Source organism: Tenrec ecaudatus, chromosome 14 (genome assembly GCF_050624435.1).
Source record: "Tenrec ecaudatus isolate mTenEca1 chromosome 14, mTenEca1.hap1, whole genome shotgun sequence".
Classification (NCBI taxonomy): Eukaryota; Metazoa; Chordata; class Mammalia; order Afrosoricida; family Tenrecidae; genus Tenrec; species Tenrec ecaudatus.
In genome coordinates this window covers 97,836,206-97,853,576 of record NC_134543.1, presented here as the reverse complement: position 1 = coordinate 97,853,576, position 17,371 = coordinate 97,836,206, and the positions used below count along the sequence as shown (strand labels likewise).

Sequence of the window (17,371 nt, the reverse complement as noted above, 5' to 3'; positions counted from 1 at the left end):
GATTCTTTGGCCTCTGCAGTCCTGGAGCCCACTGCCCTTCGCGTGCTCACCCTGCACAGACTGCCCCGGCCTCCTCCTCCCCGGTTGCCGGTGCTGGGGTTGAAATCAAAGAATGTACAGGGCATTGAACACAGACCAGGCACCGTTAACATGAATACAAGGTCGAGACAAGCTACAAGCCTGGTGATCGGCGCTGCCGCCAGAGAGGGCTTCAACGACCGTTCTTTGAACGGCTTTGCCAGTTTCACGAGGCCAGCGCAAGGGGCCGACCTGCGCTGTCATCGAGCTCATGCGGCAGGGGGCAGCACCTGCGGGCAGTCTGTCCAGAAGCATTTGCAGTGGATGATGGACTGGTCGTACCTGATCCACATTTGCTAGAAGGTGGACGGTGAGGCCAGGATGGAGCCACTGATCCACATGGAGGACTTGCGATCAGAGGGAGTGAGGTGTTTATTGTGCCAACCTGGCTGATAAGCACATGGGGGATTAATTGAAGGGCGGAGAGGTAAATGGCTCAGGAGCCTCACCTTTCTTGTCTCTTGCTCTTTGATCATCAGGCCAGTGTACAGCTGCCTTGCTTGTTCTTTGCCTCAATTTGCAAGCTGCTTTGCCACTGGGACTATATGATCCAGCTGACCCGATGGTGCTAGAGGTGTCAGTTGTAGATAAAGATGCAGTGTGGAGTCTTTGGAAGACCCCTATTGGTGAATCACAGTGTAGACCGTTGGGATTTTGGAGTAAAGTCCTGTCATCCTCTGCAGACAACTACTCCCCCTTTGAAAAACAGCTGTCGGCCTGTTACTGGGCCTTGGTGGAGACTGAACGCCTCACCATGGGCCACCAAGTCACCATGAGGCCTGAACTACCCATCATAAACTGGGTATTGTCTGACCCACAGAAACATAAAGTTGCAGCAACACTCTGTGGGAAACAGAAGGATTTCTCCCAAGTTGTCTCCCCCAAATATATACCAAACTTAGCTGCTTGCTACATGTGACCAATGATTACACTTGGAGGTCAACAGAAGTAGGGGTTATTCTCCCTAAGGGTTATCAACCATCTAGAGCAAGCAGTCACCACTGTTTATCTCACAAGTAGGACCCACTCCCTTCTGATAAGGATAACAGTTGACTGTTTCCTTGTAGGAGACCCCTGAGAGGTCAAGTCCACCCAAGGGTGACCAAGGTCAGGCCACCATCATGAATCTAGGGTCTGCCCATCTTGTCACATGTATACCTCTAGTCCCTTCCCTTCCTACACTTACTCTTAGCCAAAAGTCCGAGAAGCGATTAGTCCCTCCCTTTCTGATGTACACACCCCTAGCTCACCCCCTTCCTGTTACTCTTATGCCTATTGTACATTCCCTCCTTATGATGTGTATTCCTATTGTACTGCCCCTTCCTGTGATGTGTGGTTACCTGTAATCACGTGCCCCAAAAGTTATGACCCTTGGTTAGCAATAAAGTTTGGCTCTTCTGCTCTCGCTCTTGAGGACCACCAAGCAGGGCTGAGGTGAGCACGCTACCATGAATTATGTCTGACTCCATTATTTCAATCTCTCTTCGATCTCTCATGCTCGCTATGACTTCACTATAATCTTTACTTATTATCACTGTACAATTGTACCTACCAGACCTGTGACGATGTGTTGGGGACCCTCTTATCCCCCACAACACTCCATTGTTAAATGGAAGTGGTATAGATGAGATCAGGCCAAAGCAGGACCTGAAGGGGCAAGTAAGCTGCATGAAGAAGTGGCCCAAATGCCCACAGTCTCCACTCCTGTCACATTGCCTCCTTTCTCTCAGTCTGCACCTATGGCCTCCTGGGGAGTTCCTTACCATACTTTAAGTGAAGACCAAAAGAGTCATGCTTGGTTTACGGATGGCTCTGCACGATATGCAGGTGCCACTCGTAAGTGGGCAGCAGCAGCACTACAGCCCTTTCTGGGATCTCCCTAAAGGACAGTGGTGAAGGGAAATCTTCCCAATGGGCAGAACTTTGAGCAGTGCACCTGGCCGTTCAGTTTGCATATAAGGAAAAATGGCCAGATGTGAGATTATATACTGATTCATGGGCTGTGGCTAATGGCTTGGCTGGATGGTCAGGGAATTGGAAGGACCATGATTGGAAAATTGGTAACTAGGTGGTGTGGGGAAGAGGTATGTGGATAGACCTCTCTGAATGGGCCAAGAAAGTAAAGTTAATTGTATCTCACGTGAACACTCACCAAAGGATTACCTCTGAAGAGGAGGATTTTAATAATCAAGTGGATAAGATGACACGCGCTGTGGAGACTGGTCCTCCTCTTTCCTCTGCCACCCCTGTTATCGCCCAATGGGCACATCAACAAAGAGGACATGGCGGCAGGGATGGAGGTTATGCATGGGCACAGCAACATGGACTTCCACTCACCAAGACTGACTTGGCCACTGCCACTGCTGAGTGTCCCATTTGCCAGCAACAGAAACCAACATTAAGTCCAAGATATGGGACAATTCCTCGGGGAGATCAACCAGCAACTTGGTGGCAGATTGATTACATAGGACCACTTCCATCATGGAGGGGACAGCGTTTTGTTCTTACTGGAATAGACACCTACTCTGGATATGGATTTGCCTTCCCTGCACGTGATGCTTCTGCCAAAACTATTATTCGTGGACTTACAGAATGCCTCATCCACCGGCATGGCATCCCACACAGCATTGCTTCAGATCAAGGAACTCACTTCACAGCAAATGCAGTGCGGCAATGGGCCCATTCCCACGGAACCCACTGGTCGTATCATGTTCCTCATCATCCTGAAGCTGCCGGCTTGATAGAACGATGGAATGGGCTCCTAAAGACACAATTACGGTGCCAACTAGGTGGCAACAACTTGTGGGGCTGGGGCAATGTTCTCCAGGAAGCTGTATACGCTCTAAACCAGCGGCCAATATATGGTGCTGTGTCTCCAATAGCCAGAATTCATGGGTCCAGGAACCAAGGGGTGGAAGCTGGAGTGGCACCACTCACTATTACTCCTAGTGATCCACTTGCAGCATTTTTGCTTCCTGTCCCAGCAACCCTGTGTTCCTCAGGCCTGGTGGTCCTGGTCCCAAAGGAAGGAACTCTCCCACCTGGAAACACAGTTCGAATTCCACTGTACTGGCTTCTGAGAATGCCCCCTGGCCACTTTGGGCTTCTCATGCCTTTGGATCAACAAGTCAGGAAGGGTGTCACTGTAGTAAGTAGTGTGATTGATCCTGATTACCAAGGAGAAATTGGACTGGTACGACATAATGGAGGTAAAGAAGAACATGTCTGGAATCCAGGATATCCCATAGGCCGACTCTTAGTGTTACCATGCCCTGTGATTAAAGTAAATGGTAAATTATAGCAACCCAATCCTGATAGAACTTATAATGACCCAGACCCCTCAGGAGTGAAGGTCTGGGTCACCCCACAAGGCAAAAAACCACAGGCAGCTGATGTGTTTGCTGAGGGCAAAAGTAATACAGAATGGGTAGTAGAAGAAGGTAGTTCTACCTATCAGTTATGACCATGTGATCAATTGCAAAAGCGAGGTTTGTAATTGTTGATGTATTTTCTTTTTATGTGGTTATTGCATATCTTTTCTTTGTTCAGGTATGATATATCAGATACAATTGGACTCAGTGTGTTTTCATTTAGATGCATGATAGATGTTTGATGATAAATATAAGTGTAATTTCATTAGTGTCTGGAAATTATATATGGCTAAAGAATTGTGTACAGGTGCCAAGTTGGCAAGGGGTGGATTGTGGTAGTTTATTGTGCCAAGTTGGCCAATAAACACATGTGGGATTAATTGAAGAGCAGAGAGATAAATGGCTTGGCTTGGCAAACCTTGCCTTTCTTGTCTGTTGCTCTTTGATCATCAGACCGGTGTGCGGCTGCCTTGCTTGTTCTTTGCCTCAATTTGCAAGCTACACTACCTGTGGGACACCTAACCCGTGGACTGTGTCGCTCTAATTTGAGGTTCCTTCAAGACCTGCTTCGCCACACCATTGGAATTTACATCTCTTGAGCTGGGGACTGTCGGACCCTGTCATCTGGCTGACAGTTGGTGCCTGCCTTGCTGTTTGCTGACTGTGTCTGGATAGCCTGAATTGCTCTACAGAGGACTAACCGGCGGCCCTCAAGACTTGAAGGACTGCCAGTGTCTCACAACTGTCTCATGGGAGTAAGTTGCACTGAGCCATTTGCACTGCTTTATAATTTAACTAACTGTTTATTTCTTAATTTTTATATCTATCTGTATAAATATACCTAAAAAGTATTAGCATTTTGGTTTTGTTTCTCTAGAGAGCCCTGTCTAATACAGGGAACAATGATCTTGACCTTCATGGTGCTGGGTGCCAGTGCTGTGATCTCCTTCTGCATGTGGTCTGGGATGCCAGGGCACATGGTGGTCCTGCCGGATAGCACTGTGTTGGTTGGTCCTTCCAGATATCCATGTACAGGTCCTTCTGGATGTCCACATCACACTTCATGATGGAGTTGAAGGTGGTCTTGTGGATGCCGCAGGACAGAGGGCAGCGGAAGCACTTGTTGCCGATGGCGATGACTGGGCCTTCGGGCAACTTATCGCTCTTCTCTGGGGACAAGGAGGAGGTGGTGGTGGCCATCTCCTGCTTGAAGTCCAGGGCAATGGAGCAGGGCTTCTCTTTGGTGTCACACATGATCTTCTTCTCGGCCGTGGTGGTGAAGCTATAGCCCCGCTCAATCACCATCTTCTTGACGGTCAAGTCGAGGCCAGCCCAGTCCAGACACAGGATGGCATGGGGCCAGGCATAGCCCGTGTCGATGGGAACGGTGTGCGTGACACCGTCACCAGAGTCCATGATAATGCGACCAGAGGCAGACAGGGACAGCATGGCCTGGATGGCCATGTACATGACTGGGGTGTTGAAGATCTCAAACCTGATCTGGGTCACCTTCTCTCGGTTGGCCCTTGGGTTCAGGGGAGCCTCCGTCAGCAGCACCAGGTGCTCCTCGAGGGTAACACACAGCTGGTTGTAGAAGCGGTGGTACCAGATTTTCTCCATGCCGTCCCAGTTGGTGATGATGCCATGCTCATTTGGGTACTTCAGCGTGAGGATGCCTCACCTGCTCTGGGCCTCGTTGTCCACATAGCTGTCTTTCTGGCCCATGCCTACCATGACGCCCTGGTGCGGAGGCCCCCAATGATGGACGGGAAGACGGCGCAGGGGGCGGTGTTGCCAGCAAAGTCAGGCTTGCACATACCAGAGCCATTGTCAATGACCAGCACAGCGATTTCTTCCATGGCGACCAGAGGGGGTGGCGGGGGACAAAGGCTCTTTTTGAACTGTAAAGGGCGCTGTCTGCATCGGGGTCCTCGTGCAAGATTGCTGCTCAGCGCAGACCATCAACAGCTGCTGCTGGAGGGAGGCTGCAGAGTTATGAAGAAGCCTCACCCCCACCGCACTCCGTTTGAGCTGCTTCATTTGATTGGCCGTTGGCTCCCATGCAGAAGCCTGCAGAAGCCTTCTAAGTGGCCTTCCCGCTTTTGGGATGTCCCCCGTTCAGTTCATCTCAGGTGTGACTGCCAGATTCATCTTCCTGACACAGAGCTTGGATCCAAAACCTGTAATGATTCCTCTTGCCGATGGCTGCAGGGCCCGAGGCCTTGACTTAGCTGCGAAGATCCCCCACATTTATTCCCCACCAACTTTCCCAGCCTGGTTTCCATCCTCTTCCCTGGCAGATGTGGACTCAGGAAGACCAGGTCACTTGCCCACAGCCACACAGCTACTACGTGGCAGACCCTGAATCAAGTCCTCAAACCCAGGCTCCAAGATAACCCTCTCTTGGCCCTGCCCTTGGTCACTCTGCTAGAGAAGAGCGCCTGCAAAGAACCTTTCCATGGGAAACCTTTCCCTGGGACAAATTCCCACGAGGGCTATTACCAGGTCAAGTGACATTAATGTGTTTTTTTTTCATGATTGCATGAATGGGCAGAATACTTTGCAAATTGGCTAGATTGAGTTCGACATTAGCCAGTGATATATTGGTTTCACGGGAACCTCTTCTCCACCGGGAGTAACTTCTGAATAATTTGCTAATTGAAGAAGGTATTTCTTGGTTTCTGATGGCATTTCTTTGGCTAATGACATCGAAGAGTTTCGGTACATCAGTTTGCTTTTTGCGTTGTGTCTTCTGAGAGTTATCTGCTGAGCTAGCTCCATGCACAGTTCATGTAATTATCGACACATCAGGAGCTACCATGTTAAAAAGGAGGAAAGTAATTTTTACGAGCGGATAAACAGATGCCATGAAATCAGAGCAGAGGTCCCTGTCTGACAGCGTCATGTAAGTAAGCTGCACTTCAGGTAAAGTGGAGAAGAAGTTGAAGCCAAATAGGCTGAAAGAACACCTGAGAGAAGGCCCTCGACGAGCTGGATGGACACAGTGACCCCAGCCGCGGGCTCAGGCTCAGGCACACTTGTGAGGCTGGTGCAGGACCGGGCAGTGTTTTGTTCTCTTGTGCGCAGGGCTGCTGTGGCAGTTACATGATCTGGTGTCAATTTGAGGATTCAGAGTGAAAGGGTGGAGTCTAGCCTGTCAATCAGGTGGTAGCTTGATGACCTCATTTGGAAGTGCTAAGGAGATGATGGAGGTGGGACACATGCTCACTCCCTGGGAGACATCCTGTTGACAAGCCACATGGAGCTACTCTGATGGAGCCAGAGCCCTGGAGCTGGAGGAGTCCCGTGGAGACCCACGCCAGTGTTGAGATGCTTACAATGCCACTGGAGCCACAAGACTTCCCACCCACTGGCTTGTGATCTTCCTGCATTTGGTGTCAATGCATGTGTTTCGTGAGTCTGAAGAGGACTTCATAGATTGGTGTGGAAGAAGCCAGCCCCTCACAACTGATCAGGGGTTCAGTAAGCGCAATTGTACGGTTAAAAATACATAGATAGATAGATTATAGTAAAGTCATAGGGAATAAGAGTAGAGCGAGGAACATAAAGAGTCAGACACATTTCATAGTAGCATGCTCACCTTGTGGATGGCCATGATCTTACGAGCCACGTCCGCACACAGCTCGGACGAGAGGGCAGGAGAGGGGAGAGGAGAGGAGGAGTGTGATTTATTGCTAACCAAGGCTTATATATCTTTGGGGGGGCGTGCCAGCCCCTAATGACAGGTAAAGACATACATCACAGGAAGGGGTGGTACTGTAGGTACTACAGCACCGAGAGGGATGATCTAGACCTAGGAGTATACTCGCAATAGGAAGGGGAGGTATTGGGGGTCCACATGTGACAAGACGGGTGGATCTTAGATTCATGATGGTGGCCTAACCTTGATTGCCCTTCAGCTGGAGATTTAATGGGAAGCAATTCATTGTCCCTAACAGCAGGGAGTAAGCCCCACCTGTGATAGGAACAGACAGTAGTCTCATGGCTGAATGCCTTCAGGGAGGATATCTCTTAAGCATCTGACCTCCCACCATGTGCTGGTAAACAGCCTCAAATGTTTGGCATATCTTTTGGAGAGACAAAGCTGGGGGGAAGTCTTTTTATATCCCACAGATTGGTCTCTCAGACATATGGGCTAATATCAGACTTATGGACTTGATCTGGATTGGGCGGCGATGTTTTCTCAGTATTCAATTGCTCTTGTATATGAAACTCTTTCCTATACACAGATGAGTGTCTGTGAATTTGTTTCTCTAGTCTCCCCAGACTAATGCAGTCGCTACGGGTCAGAACTGACTGAATGGCACAATATCTCAAAACAAAGAGTTTGGTGGTAGCAGTCTCACTTCTCGTTCAGGGGACCAGGGCCCCATTGCAGCCAGTACATCTCATACACAGCCACCGTTAGATCTCTCTGGGGATAGTAGATATACCTCGGTCCTTGGCTCCGCGCGCGAGAAAGAATTTACATCGAAGCCTGGTTTGTGATCCAAGTGAGTTTTATGGGCGTTAGAAGCAGTTTCAGGTTTACACAGGCACCCACAGGGCTCCTCCCGAACATACAGCCTGCCTGGAAGCTGCTCACAGTCTTGCAAAGTCTCCGGGTTGACTCCAGACTCCTGCGTTTTCAATGATTCCACGGGGAAGCCTGGTGGACGACCCCTGGTTGACCCCATTGGCTGAATTGAATTCACCTGGCCTAAGTGGACCAATCCAGGTGCAGCACTCACCCATGTGTACTTGGCGGGAAACCTGAACCTCTGAGCATGTGCAGTGTGCCACTCCTCTGTTTCCGTAGCTCGGACCAATGGGCATGCGTTAATGGACGTCCCAGTCCTACGTTAGCCTACCTAACACCCACCCCCCCATGTCAGGGAAAAGTGCATGTTGCCATGATGCCGCACAGGTCTCCCCAGTGATTCCAGACCAAAGGTACTGCAGAAGAAAGGCCTGGCACTCTGCTTCTGAAAAATCAGCTCATGGACCACAGAGGCCCTGTTACTCATCATGGGAACGGCACGGGATGGGCAGGGTTTCCTTCTGTGGGGCAATGGGGTCACCATGAGTCACAGGCCAACTCTGTGTCAGCTGACAGTAAGTTTAAACGGTGAACTCCGGACGAAGGAACCTTCCTGGCTTCGGACCATGTCTATCCTCATGACCCTATCGGTGCCTCGCAACACTAGCATTCGTTATCTATTTCTGAGCCATTTGGGTGACTATATCGTTGTAGGGAAACAGAAATGCTGCCTTTGTCGAGTTTGCTTAGAATAATTTTTAACTAAGTAACCTAGGCGTGTGGGACGAAAGGCAAACGGTTTAAAAGTGTGTACAGTGAAAAGAAAATCTCCCGCCTGCCCCTGTGTTCCAGTCCCCGCTTTCAAGTTGCCTTTCCTGGAGACAGTCACTGTGACCGGTTTCTGTGGTCCTTCAAGGGACCATCCCTGCGTGGATAGTTTATTGCCGAAGGGTCTCACAAAGCCGATCCCTATGAGGCCAAGGTTAAAGATGCCCCACCTGTCCAGCGGTTCACGCCATCATCTCTCCCATCAATGACTTCACAGTCGCTCTGCTGTCCTGCCCGGGTTCCATATCACAGACTGACAAGGAAATGACTCACAGGGTTGTGGAGACTGGCAGGTTCCAAATGCACGAAGCAGGCACCCGTTTTGAGGCCTCTCCTGACTTGTGTGACCCTGGGCACAGATCACAATGGGCTGCTGGCCCACAAGGCTGCAGAAAGTGACCCACAAGCCTGTTGGTTGCAGGGCTGAGGAACCTCCGAATCAGCATCTCAAACAGCAGGCTGCTGGCTCAAAGGCAACAGGAACTGGTGAATTCTAAAATCTGTAGGTCAGATACTAGGCTGTTGGCTCACATCCCAGGAAATGCAGGTTAGAGGATGATGAGCCAGATGCCGGATCCGGAGCGTGCGAGAGAACTCTGCCAGAACATTCAAATATCGTGTCTGCAGCCCATCCTTTCAGGGTAACTGAGGTCAGAGACTTGAGTAAAGTACTGACTCAATATCCATCCCACCTCATTAGCACAACTGACAACTCACTCCAAAACGGAATCATAAGCACAGGCATAGAAGCTAGGATTTACACAGACCGCCAAAACAGGGGACTATAGCTAGAAGCCCAGGAGCCCTGGCACGTAGTGGTTTCGAGTTGGGCTACTAAACACAAGGTCAGCAGTTTGGAACCACCAGCTCCTTCTTTGGAGAAGGATGACGCTATCTTTCCCTGCCAAGAGTGACAGTCTTGGAAACCCACAAGGTCAGTTCTACTCTGTCCCACAGGGTCCCTATGAGTTGAAATTGACTAGCCAGATGTCAGGGGAAGAGTTTTATAGCTAGATGGGCTATCGTCAATAATTCAGTGCCCTACAGCCTCCATAGTGGTGGGTGTATTTTAAGTGGAAATGCAAGCACACCATGCATGTTAATTCATACTTGCTGCCTTAGAGAACATCGTCTCTCAGCACCTAGAAAGCGCGAATCCATTTTCTAAGTGCTGTCGAACAGTATAGATGTGTTCTACTCCAGGGAAATTCAACACGCAAAGATCCATATGCACAAAGCGAATCTGTCAGGAGGTGTTTGTTTCACAAACAGAGTCTTTATTTTCATAGAAATCTTCTGACTATGCACCCCTTTCACACAATTCAGCTGTGATTCGTTTCACTGCAACTATGTTTACATGTTTATGGCAGAAAGTGAGGGCTGTTTACACGGGGAATGATTTAATAAGCAAGTCACTTGTTAAAGAGTACACTTTGGTCAATAGTAATATTGTGCCCCGGGCTGTCTGGGCAGGAGCCACCCATGGGGAGAAGCTGCCCTTGTTCCAGGACTGAAAGCCCATGGACATAGGTCCATAGGGTTTTCTGAGTCTTGGAAATCTTGTCCCTTTGAGCAGAGCTTCCCCACGGAACAGAATTTTCAGGGAAAGGCACTGAGCTGCCCACTGGCCTCTACTCAGAGTTTGCTGGAAATGTTTCCTTAGATCACTGAGCTCCGAGGGCGAGCAGGGAGGTGCTGGGCCAGCGGTCATTAAATGAGAGTGTCCTAGGAGGCCTGGTGGCATAGTGATTGCGAGTTGGGCTGCTAACTTCAAGGTCAGCAGTTTGAAACTACTAGCCGCTCCACGGGAGAAAGACAGGCTTTCTTCTATAAAGAATTACGCTCTCAGAAACCCACAGAGTTAGTTCTACCCTGTCCTACACAGTCTCTGTGAGTAGGCAGTGAGGGAGTGGTGCCCTGGTGGTGTCGTGGTTAGCAGCCCACCGCTACTAACCTTGGGGCCAGCAGTTTGAAACCGCCAGCCACTCCATGGGAGAAAGACACAGCTTTCTGCTTCCTGTAAGAGTTACAGCCCCAGAATCCCAGTGAAACCCAGGGGCCAATTATACCTTCTCTTCCAGGGCCCTCATGAGTCGGAATCACTCGGCAGCAGTGAATTTGAGTTGGAACCTTTAGGATTGGAGCCACTGCCCCGAAAGGAGCCTTGTTTCAGGGGTCCCTTGACCTTGTTTATTGTCAGGAATTCCTGCATGGAACAGACAGTTAATGGGCTGGGCCGCTGAGTGAAAGATGGGAGATTCAAGTCCACTCAGAGGTACCTCGGAAGAAAGGCCTGGAAATGGATTTCCAGGAAATCAGCCATTGGGAATCCTATTGAGTGCATTTCTTTTGCAGACGTGGGGTCACCATGAATCAGGATCAACCCTATGGTACTGACATAGACGAGGTCTGCGCCGGGGACCCTGGGAAGAGACTGAAGGAGCTAGGAAGTCAACTAGGATGAGGAAAGCGTGTGGGATGCAGAAGGGTTTCTCCCCAGGTTGTCTCCCCCAAATACATGCCAAACCTAAGACGCTGCTTGCTGTACATGGTAACTGACTGTACACTTGGAGGTCAATGCAAGTCGCTTAGAAGTTATTCTCCCTGAGGGTTATTAACCATCTAGAGCCACTAGACTGTAGAGTCTGTCCCACCCTAAGTAGGGCCCACCCCCTTCTGCTAAGGATAATAGACTGTTTTCCTGTAGGAGAGCCCAGAGACAAGGCCGAGCCCATTCAAGGATGACAAAGGATAGGCTGCCATCTTGAATCGAGGGTCCTCCCATCTTGTCACATGTGTACCCCTAACCCTTCCCCTTTCTATTGCATGTGCACCCCAGCTCATCCTACTCCCGCGACGCATATGCCTATTGCACAACCCCTTCGTGTGATGGACGTATGTGGTTGCCTGTCATCAGGGGCGCTTGCATGCCCCTAAGTAGATACAGGCCTTGTTCAGAAATAAAGGCTCTCTCCTCGTTTCTCTCCTCCTCCCACTCTGCACAGACCTGGCTGCTGAGATCATGGCTGTCCACGAGGTGAGCATGCTCCCATAAAATGTGACTCCTTTATTTTATCTTCTATGTATTCTCCATGACTTTGCTATCCTCTTCCTGTATTGTGGCTGTACAATTGTGCCTATGGATTACCCACGATGGTCAGGGGCTGATTACGCTGACCAAAGCGGTTTCCTCTCAGCCTGTCAGCAATGGACAAGGCCTGCGCACACACACCTGCAATCAAATCCGTCCACCCCACCCCCACGCTCTCACCAGAGCACCCCTCTGGTTCCTTCAGTTACCCGCTGCCTTCCTATGGTCTAAAGCTGCAGACTTGGGCAGCTTCGGCCCCATGCCCCACCAGGACCAGCTCTGCGCACAAGCAGGACAAAGTCAACATCTGTAGCCCAGAGGAAGGCCTTCACATCACTCCCCTGGGCAGCTGGTCTGGCTATAGCCTTGAACCCCAGTCCTGATCCACCCCAACTCCCAGAGCAAGTCAGCCTTCCCTGGTTCCTCCTCTGTAAAATGAGGCGATGACATCGATCACAGAGGGTGAGGATGAATGCCAAAAGAGGCAAGATTTGAAAAGTACACAGTATTCTGCCCAAGGTCATGCTCCAGCCATTGAGTCCTGCTCTTCCGGGAAGACGAGTGGCAGACTTGGTCAGCTCAGGGAACAGGCGACACTCCAGCTTCCTGCCAGGAGGCGGATGAAGGGAGTCTGGGGTCTGGCCATGCAAGGTCACTAAGAGCAGCAGGGTCAGTCACAGGGCCTTGAAGAGGGCTTCCTTGACGTTTGGGTACAACGTCATGGGGGCTTGAAATATTCAGCAGGGACTTTTTAAAAGTTGGGAGCTAAAAGTGGTTGGGAAAGGGGTGGGGATGACTTCGATTTGGTTCCAATTCTCCAGGAGGAAGTCTGTGTAGCAGCAGTTCAGCCCAGAAAGCATACAAACAGGCAGACCAGTGCAAAGAGCATCCCTGGGGGGAGGAGAGTTTCCTGGAACAGGAACCATCATTCAGTATGAACAAAACCGGGCCTCTTCCTCACAACACAAACAAAGGACTCAGGAGACCCAGCTGCCAGCACAGAGGCAGAGCGTGCGACTTCTCCACCCTGGGGCACATTGGAGGCTTAAAGCCGAGCTCCTTCCTGCAGGCGCATTGTGGGGTCCCTTTGAATGTTCTGTCCACACTAAGGGGGCTCTGTGACACTTGCAGGACCAGGGCAGAGGTCAAGGGGCCCCTGTGTTTGAGACCCAGAGAGAGGTGTGTGGGCAACAGCTGAGAAGATACACTCCTGACTGGAGGATTGCCATTTCCATCCTGAACTGTCACCTATGGAAAAGAACAGGACAAAACAAATTGACTGCCATCGAGTCGATGCCAACACCTAGTGAGTCTACAGGACAGGCTAGAGTTGTCCCTCCTTCTGAGTGGCTGGTGGTTTTGAACTGCTGACCTTGCACATGGCACCCCAACACCTAACCACTACGCCACCAGGATCCTTATAACCTATGGACTCCCCTAATACCCCCACATTCATGGCGGCGAAGGATCAAATGGACCAGAGACTGAAAGGTAAAAGTCAAAACGATACAGCTCATAGACTAAAACATAGGAGCACGTTTTGGTGAGCATGGGTTAGACAGAGCCTTCCTGTCTGTGGCACCAAGGTATAAGTGGCAAAAGGAAACAGAAAACAGGACTTTCATCACGATTAAAAACGTGTGCTTCCAAGGGCACCGAGACTGTTCCTGGCAGTCCATCTGATGGAGAAAGTATTTGCAAGCCATCTCTCTGATAAGGGACTTGTCTCTAGGATATATAAATAATTCCTACAACTCAATAACAAAAAAGACAATTCAAAATTTTTAAAATGGGCAAAGGATCTGCCGGACATTTTGTCAAAGAAGATGCTCCTGTGAAGAGAGACTCTATATCATCAACGATCTGGGAAACGTCCATCAAAACCACAATGAGCTGCCACTTAACGCCACTCACGCCAGAAACCAAACTCACTGCCCTCCAGCTATTTCTGACTCAGCAGAGGAGCCCTTGGTGGTGCAGTAGGTGCGCAATGGGCTGCTTGCTAGTCGCAAGGTCAGCGCTTCAAAATCACCAGCCCTTACGAGGGAGAAAGATGAGTGACAGCCTTGGAACTCCACAGGGCAGTTTGACTCTGTCCTATAGGTCGCTATGAGTTCACACCACTAGGGTGACTGAAGTGTTGTATTAATAAATAACATGCAAGTTTGGCAAACAAAAAGGAATGAAGTCATTCTTGCCCTACCACCAAACAAAAAAGTCTTGATTAATCCTGCAAGGTAGATGAACCTTAAAAATCAGACCCACTTATGTTAGACGAAATGAGTCTGTCATCAAAGACCATGCAGTATATAATTCTATTTATGTAAAATGTCCAGAAGGCAAAGCTGTAGAGTCAGAAAGCAGATTCCTGGTGGCAGAGGGTTGAGAGGAAGGCCCTGGAAGCCATGGGATGAGCTATAGGGAGGGACTGCTAATGAGTATAGGGTTTCTTTTAGGGGTGAAGAAAATTCTGAAATTGCACAACTCTGTGAATATACGAAGGAAATGGGATTGTACACTTACAAGACTAAGGGAAATTGTGAAAATGTAAGCTCGCTCGCTCTCTCTCCCACCTAAATTCCAACCTCAGTCCTTGGCTCCGCGTGAGAAAGATTTCACGCCGAAGCCGGGCTCGTGATCCAAGTGAATTTAATTAGAGGTAAAAGAAGCTTCAGGTTTTACGCGGCACCCATAGGATTTCTTTGACCATGCGGCCTGGCAGAGACTGCTCAGGGTTCTGCAAGGATGTCTCCCAAGTTTCCTCCCACAAAGACGACCAGACCAGCCCTCTCCCTTTAGGTCCCTGCCTTTTCAAGGGTTCCCCAGGGGAGGTGTGGTGAACGACCCCAGGTCGATCCCATTAGCTGAATCGCAATCACCTGGCCCAGGTGGGCTGCTCCAGGTGTAACGCCCATCTGTGCCCACCTGCGGGAAAATCCAGCTTTGTCCTTTGCTGGCTCTCCTGGGCATGCGTAAATGGACTTCCCAATTCCCTAGGCTAAGCTAGCTAACAAAAACAACAACAGAAAGACTAGTTTGGGGGGCGAATGTCTATAAATCATTAAGCATTTTCTTGCGTGGCAAAGGCTTTCTATACTTGTTTACATTATTTGGTCTGTCTGTTGGCCATACCACGGCAGCCTGTATGCCGCTGTGCCACTGGTATTTCGGATACCAGCAAGGCCGCCCAAAGTTGACCGCCAAGGCTGCAGTGGATCCTTCACAGTAAGGCCAATTGCTGGAAAGGTCTGCTGACCGTCTTCTGAAAATTCACCACCTGAACCCTGGGAGTCCTAAGAGGCCAGTAGAGCGCTGGAAGATGGGCCCCGGGGTAGGAAAGCACTCAAACTACACAGTGACGCCCACAACAGGCTGACGCCCACCAACAACTGGGAAGATGGTGCCCGGCTACAGAGCACGGTGTTACGTGAGTCAGAGCCAACTGACAGCAACCAACAACCACCGACCGCATTGTGTAGACAAAGCCCCAGAGCTGCACACAAAATGATACCATTAGGAGCTGCACTTCACATAGACGGTGGAATTATTTGCCGAATTTCGATCAGCGTAGTCCCTGACCCTGCTTCAGAGGCAGGTATGGGAGGAAGTTCCAACGGGATGAATGAGGTGGGGGTTGAAAACATAGGCATAGAATTAGGTAGAAAGGAAGTAAATGTTGTGCTTCAACATCTGTCTATGTTGTTGCTGAAATCAGAAAACAGAGTCTGAACTAAAACTGGCACATAACAACAACAGACTAAAAATACAAAAGGGAAGCAGCTCGGTGAGTGAAACACGTAAAATAGGCGGAAGAGCTCCTTATCCGCCGCGGCCCTCTCTTCTTCGGAGCTGTCTTCCATCTCCCACGGCCTGGTGGCGTGGACAGCAGGGTGCGGAGAGGATCCAAGGGCAGCTCTCGGTGCCCAGCCTTGGTGACGCGCCCACCCCAAAACCCAGCCCCTGCCAGCAGCGGGCTGAGCGTCTGTCCCCGTGCAGGAGCGGCCGTGCTGTGGACGCTCGCCCGCCCCAACGCCAGGCTGCGCAGCGAAGAAAATGAATCCCTGGCCCGTTTGCGAGTTTTATTTGTGCTAAATAGAACCCTAAATGAAAACGACAAACAGACCCAAACCCACATACATTATCTCCCCTGACACACACACACACACACACACACACACACACACACACACACACACACACACACACACAATATGACAGCTGTCTGTCGGCAGGGAAAGGGCGGTTCCCGATTTGCAGCCCGCTCCCACCCGCCCGGAGCCCTGGTGGCGCAGCGGGTCGAGCGCTGCCCCCCCCCCCCGCGGAAGCCGTGCAGCAGGTCTGCTGGGTCTGCTGGGACCTGGAGGCACCGGCAGTGGCAGCCGCGCACGGCCAGCCTGGGGACGGCGGCGGGGTGCAGGCCTGCGCCGAGGCAGGGTGCTGGCTCCTTTGAGGGGTCCCCGCAGGCCCAGGGTCCCTGTAAGAGCCGGGCTGATGGGGTGAGCCCCCAGCCACTCGGCGCGGGTCTGCTTCGTCAGGTTGACCGGAGCCCCAGTGCACTGCTGGTTTCCGGGGTGCTCAGAGGTGAAGGGCAGCATGGGGAGGAGGACACGTCTAGACCAGCGGTTCTCAAACGGAGGGTCGCGACCCTTTTGGGGGTCGAACGACCCTTTCCAAGGGGTCACCTAAGACCGTCGGAAAGCACACCTTTCCGAGGGTCTTGGGAACCGAGACACGGCTCCTCTGTGGTCTGCAGGCGGGTCGGCCACCCACGAGTCCCCGGCGTGCGGACGGTTACCCATGCTACACCGTGCTTCCAGACGAAATTCCATTTCTCGGTGGTTAGAAAGAAAGGGTTCACAAGACACCATTAGACACACTGTTTTGTGAAGCAGCGCTATGCTCTCATGACCCTGGAAATTGTGACCCTGGAAATGCATCCTCCTATCGGAGATTTACATGAAGATGCAGGTGACAGTGATCTCCGGTGGGTCCCCGTCTGAAGGCGGCGGCCCAGGCGGCCGGCGGGAAGCCCAGCTCTGGACCCGGCGGGCGCTGCAGGCCGGGCGGCCCGTCGGCGACCAGCACTGCCCCCTGGTGGCCGGACCGCCGCCCTGCAGCGCCCGGGGGACGGTGTCCACTGCCTGAAGCTTACAGGGAGGTCTGCCAATGACCTGTTCTCCCAACTCCCGGAGGAAACCGAGGTTAGGCACTTGTGGGACTATTTCTCTCCTCTTTCTTCGAAGTCTCTTTCCCCCTTTAAGCTGAAATGAAGTTATACAGCACATCCTGGGAATTTTTATTTTGGGTAAAGTAAATATAAATTCTTTTCCATTTGATAAACAATGCTCTCTAATTTTTGTAATTACAAGAAAAAATTTAATTAAGGAAAAATAATCAACTATATTATGATCTAGAGATTAGTATGGTGAGCGCCTAGATAAATATCACTCAGACTCTATAATT

General features: G+C 50.7%; 1 pseudogene; it reads right to left on the bottom strand.

Moving 5' to 3' along the window:
* Window positions 1-287: 287 nt before the first annotated feature.
* LOC142426723 (actin, cytoplasmic type 8-like) lies at window positions 288-16,503 on the bottom strand (annotated as a pseudogene).
* Window positions 16,504-17,371: the final 868 nt, after the last annotated feature.